Genomic DNA, 6,286 nt, shown 5'->3' with positions numbered 1-6,286 from the left:
GGAAAACATTTTCAAGGCAACGTAGGCCCTTCATAGACAGGATAATTTGTAATTAGGAATAAGAAAACAGCAGAGGAATTATATAACTACTTTGTATTTGTCTTCATGGAAGAAGAGACAAAACTACTCCAGATATATCAGCAAAGGAAAGTGAGCAACCAGCAAAAATGAGGAATTGAAGGACATAAATACTAGTGAAAATTTGGTATGAGAAAACTTGGTGAGACTAAGATCTGATAAATTCCAAGGACCCGACTGTCTACATCCCAATAAAAGAGGTGATTTACAGACAGTGCATTCTTTGGTTACCATTTTCCAAAATGCTATAAATCCTGGAATTCTTCCTGTGGATTGGCAGGGAATAAATGTGATCCCACTGCTCAAGAAAGGAGAGAGAGAAAAACAGGGAACTACTGACTTGTTAGCCGAACATCAGTAGTATGGAAACGCTGGAATCCAGAACAAACAATGTAATGAAAACACCTTGAAGACAAGAACAGGATTAAGCAGAATCAACATAGATTTATGAAACAGAAATCATGTTCAGTCTACTGGAGCTCTTTGAGGATGCAATTGGTAGAGTAGATGAGGGGGCTCCAGTACATGTGGTGTATTTGGATTTCAGAAGGCTTCTGATAAGGTCTCACACAGGAGGCTGCTCACCTAGATTAGAACACATGGAATTGGTGGTAATGAATTGTTTATTGGAGAGAAGGCAAAGAGTGGGATCCTTCTCAGGTTGGTGGGCTGGGACTAGCTGGGTGCCACAGGATCGATATTTGGAACCCAGTTATTCACAATTTACATCAGTGAGTTGGCTAAGGGGACCAAATGTTATATTTCCAACTTTGGTGTTGAGACTAAATTAGATGGGATTGTGAGCACAAAGGAGGATGTAAAGAAGTTTCAAGAAAACTTGGAAAAGTCGAGTGAGTGAGACAAAACTTGGCCGATGAAATATAATGTGGAAAATTGTGGTTATCCACTTTGATGCACATAACAGAAAAGCAGAGTCCTGTAGCGGTGAGCGTAACACTATCACAGCACCAGCGACCCAGGTTCAATTCCGGATGCTGTCTGTGAGGAGTTTGTAGGTTCTCCCCGTGTCTGTGTGGGTATCTTCTGGGTGCTCCAGTTTCATAGAAACATAGAAAAACCTACAGCACAATTCAGGCCCTTCAGCCCACAAAGCTGTGCCGAACATGTCCCTACCCTAGAAATTACTAGGCTTACACATAGCTCTCTATTTTACTCAGCTCCATGTACCTATCCAACAGTCTCATAAAAGACACTATCGTATCCGCCTCCACCACCGTTGCTGGCAGCCTGTTCCATGCACTCACCACTCTCTGAGTAAAAAACTTACCCCTGACATCTCCTCTATACCTGCTCCCCAGCACCTTAAACCTATGTCCTCTTGTGGCCACCATTTCAGCCCTGGGGAAAAGCCACTGACTATCTACCTGATCAATGCCTCTCATCATCTTATACACCTCTATCAGGTCCCCCCTCATCCTCCGTCGCTCCATGGAGAAAAGGCCGAGTTCCCTCAACCTGCTTTCATAAGGCATGCTCCACATTCCAGGCAGCATCCTTGTAAATCTCCTCGGCACCCTCTCAATGGCTTCCTCCCACATTCCAAAAAGATGTACGGGTTAGGAAGTTGCGGGCATGCTATGTTGGCACTTGAAGCATGTTGACATTTGTGGACTGCCCACAGTACATTCTCAGTAACGCGAAACGATGCATTTTACTGTGTGTTTCAATGTACATGTGACTAATAAATAAATATCTTATCTTATTTAAATGGTGAGAGATTGTGTTGCTGTTCTGGGACCTGGGTGTTTTTCTACACAAGTTACAGAGGCCAACTTGAAGGTGCAGAAGCAATTTATAAAGTAAATGGTTCGTTTTCCTTTATGACGAGAGGATTTGAGTACAAGGGTGAAAGTGTGTAACTGTATTTACATAGGTCCTTGGTGCAACTGTAGAGTTTGGTCTCTTTACCTAAAAATGAAATACTTACTACAGAGGGAGTGCAGTGAGGATTCAATATAATGGTTTTCTGTATGAAGAGAGAGTGAGCTGACTCGGATTGTATTTCTTTAAAGATTAGGAGAACGGTAGAAAATCTAATTGAAACTTACAAAATTCTTACAGGCTGGGTTCAGGGATGATGCTTCTCTTGGCCAAGGAGTCTAGAACGAAATTCAAAGTCTCCAAATAGGGATTTGGCCATTTAGAACTGAGATCAGGAGACATATCTTCACTTAGTGTAGAATACTATGTTTTGCAATTTGTGGTGTTTGTGCACTTTGGATTGCCATATTGCTGGCTTATCAGCAGGAGTGGGACCATAATAATAACGATGGCTGCACGCAGATGAACTGCACATACTTCTGTCTCCCTCTCTGTCTCAGTATATATAACTAGCATTGCTAAAAGAGACGACAAGGTATGACTGACTCCGACCAGGTGCAGCAAATGTCCTGTATAATGTTTTGGAATGTGAGAGTAACTGGTAATATTTCATTATTACAATTAAACTTCCACAGTTAGAAAGAAAATCTACAGAGCAATAAGCTGCTGCCAACTGGGCAGGAACCACAACCCAAAAGATTATGATTCTTATTTGCAACACTTCGAACAGTGGTTTGTGGCAAATACTACAGGAGATGAGAAAAATGCAAATATATTCCTGGCTATTTTGGATCTCAAAAGTCTGTTTACACCAAAAAAAAAATTGGTGGATTTGTCTTACACAGAACCTACTGAAACATTCCCAAACTCAATCCCACTGCAGAATATTTTGGAAAATTCCTACAGCTTTGGTCCCCAGGTGGTCGTCTTTGAGGTCAGCTTATCAGTGGTCTCTGAGGGGAAGCCAATCATAGGGACACAATGGCACAAGGGGATTTGCCTTTTCAGTGAGCCAGCAATATTGCACTGGTTTTGGAACTGCCTGTAATGATACCAAGGAGTTAGCAGGTCATCCTGACCCAACCAGAGGTGTTGTTCAGAGTTTAAACAGCACCAGGGGGCATTGTGAGTGCCCAAATACAAAGTGGTTCTCCTCTGTATTATCAGCAGAAGCACAGGCCTGAAACAATGGCCACACAACAGAAGCAGACATGTTACAGTCCTGGTGGGAACCAGTGACAAATCTCCTGTAGATTTCATCAGAAAAGTAGGTTGCTTATAGCACCTGCAACAGTACAGTACACAATGCTGATGCACAGTATGTGATTGACACTAAACAAGATGTTTCTTCAAGTGTCTAGACAAGGTCTTGAATTTAAGAGCCCAGACATGGAAGGCTATGGGACAAGTGCTGGAAGATGAGATTAATACAGATGGATGCCCACTGGTCAGCGTGGATGTGGTGAGCCCAGTGGCCTGTTTCATGCTGCATGGCTCATCGTCACTGAACCAGTGGAAGAGTGAGCAAAGACAGAATTTACCTCCAGATGGACCTGGCAGAGGAATCAGTGAGCAAGTACTGAACCCCAGGGCAGTTGTGTCACTTCTGCCGGAGCACAGATACATGAACAGGCTGATGAGATGCCCCTTTCACCCCGCACACATTAATTCCTACTCATGCACAGGAGACAGAATTCCTGTCCTGGGAGGGGTTCCAGTTTCTGTGAAGGACGGGGCTAGTAGGGTTCTGCCGCTGGTGGTAGCGAAGAGGGACAGCTCAGCATTATTGGGGCAGAACTGGCAGAAAGATATCAACTAGAACTGGGAGAAGGTCTTCAGGTTACAAAGCAAAGACAGGGTTGCACAACATGCATTGCATGAAGTGTGGGGCAGTTATGCTTCAATCCTAAAGGTGGTTTATGGGAAGATAAAGGATTTCAAGTGAAAATCCATGCAGAAGCTGCTCCATCTTCCAAAAGCCTCACCCTCCAGTCTCTGAGAAACAAACTTTCAACATTCCTATTACTGCAAAGCTCCGATAAACAGCTATCCAATTTTCTGGAAATCCTGGTTCGGCATCTGGCTCACCTGGTTCTGTTTCCCACTCCCTTTAAACATGCCGGGATCCCGTTTCCCATTCCCTTTAAACTCACAAAGGTCCTGTTTCTTGTGTTCCCTAATCACAACAGGGCCACCAACTTGTGCTCCTTTTAAACTCACATGGTTCACTGGAAAAATTGTCATACCACTGTGCAACATCTTACAAAAAGTAAATAATTAATTAATTATAAAAAGTAAATAAATAATTAAAAAGTAAATAAATGTTGCTGTATTAAAGAGAGTAATGTCCAATAGTCCAGAAACTCTGCTCGTCCGTGTCCTAAAGGTGCTGGATTATTGAAAATGTACTGCACTTCGCCAATGTCCTACCCATGCTATTACGTCCTTTTGTTGTATAACTGCTAATCGTGTTATGTTACATTTTATGAAAAACGATTGAAGTCACCAATACCACATCAACTTCATTTCCTTTCTCAGCTAGTTGTTATTTCACCAAAATATTGCAAGTTCGTGAGAATTGGTTTGTCTTTTACACATGTGTGCTGACTGTTTTATAGTCAATCCGCACTTGTCCAAGTGACTGTTATTTCTGTGCCTGGTTATCATTTCCAAATCTTTTCCCATCATGAGGTTTAACTTACTGATCTGTAGTTATTGGTTTTTACACACACCCTCTTGAACAAGGGTGCAATGTTTATAGTTTTCCTGTCCTCAGGCACCTCCACAGAACCTGTGGATGTTTGGCAGGGCTCTGCAATTTACTCCCTTCCTTGCCTCATCAACCGAGGATGCATCCCACTAGAGTTATCCACTGAACATTCAGGTAGCCCTTCCAGTACTTGCTCTTTACCAGAATCTTCATTCCATGACCGTCCAGGAGTGTTTCCTTCCTTGGGGTAAACTGACATCAAGTTCTCATTCAATACTTCGGCCAGTGGAAACACCTTCACAACCTCTGGCTGGAAAGAAACTGGACCGTCCACCCAGCATCAAGCCCCACTTTGGTTTTGGACACTGCAAAATCTCTTTCAGCCCTATCGACCTTGCAAAGCACTCCTCGCCAACACCTGGGGACTGGTTCGTAAATTGGATGAGTCGTCCAACAGACCAAACAAGCAACAGCCTGACACAATTGTCCTCACAGAATCAGACCCACAGACAATGTATCAGACTCCTATCGCAGCCCTAGGTATGTCCTGTCCCACCAGCAGGACAGGCCCACCAGAGGGGCAGGACAGAGGTCGACAGGTGGAGGGAGTAGCCCTGGGATCCTCAACATTGACTCCGGACCCCATGAGGGCTCAGGTCAGACCTGGGCAGGGAAATCTCCTCCTGATCACCAGCTCCCGCCCTCCCTCGGCTGATGAGCAGTCCTCCTCCATGTCATACAACACTTGGAAGAAGCAGTGGGAGCAGTAAGGACACACAATGACCTCTGGGTGGGGACTTCAGTGTCCATCACCAGGAGTGGGTCGGTAGCACCACCACGGACCGAGCTGGCCGAGTCCTGAAGGGCAGAGTGGCCGGACTGGGTCTGTGGCAGGGAGTGAGTGAACCAACACCAGGGATAAACCTACCTGACCTGGTCCTCCCCAGTCTACCTGTGGCAGGTACGTCTGCCCCTGACACTACTGGTAGGGGTGACCACCGCACCGTCCTTGTGGAGACAGAGTCCGGTCTTCGCACTGACGACTCCCTCCATCGTGTTGTGTGACACTACAGTCGTGCTCAGTGGGATCGACTCAGAACAGGTCTGACAGCTGAAAACTGGGTGTCCACGAGGTTCTGTGGATCATCAGCAACAGCAGAAATGTCCACCACACAGTCTGTGACCTCCTGGCCCGACACGTCCCTCACTCCACCGATCACCAATGACCAGAAACTCCACTGGACCAGCCATATACATACTATGGCTAAAAGAACAGGTCGGAAGCCAGCTATCCTGTGGGGAGTGACTCACCTCCTGACACCCCAAGGCCTTTCCACCTTCTACAAGGCGCAAGTGAGGAGTGTGAGGGAACACTCCCCACTGCCTGGGTGAGTGAAGCTCCAACAGCTCTCAAGAAGTCGACACCATCCAGGCCACGGGTGAGGTGCCAGAAGCGTGTGTGGAGGGTAGTGTATGTTGTGCCTTTATTTAAGAAGGGCTGCAAAGAAAATCCTGGGAACTATAGGCCAGTAGGCCGAACATCTGTGGTAGGTAAGTTACTGGAGAGGATTCTGAGGGATAAGATGTACATGCATCTAGAAAGACAGGGGTTGATTTGGGGCAGAAGGCTCCACATGGTAGGCTGGTCTGGAAGGT

Source organism: Pristis pectinata, chromosome 20, assembly GCF_009764475.1.
Source record: "Pristis pectinata isolate sPriPec2 chromosome 20, sPriPec2.1.pri, whole genome shotgun sequence".
Lineage (NCBI taxonomy): Eukaryota > Metazoa > Chordata > Chondrichthyes > Rhinopristiformes > Pristidae > Pristis > Pristis pectinata.
The sequence above is the reverse complement of the archived record's forward strand: the minus strand, read 5'-3'. Positions refer to the sequence as shown.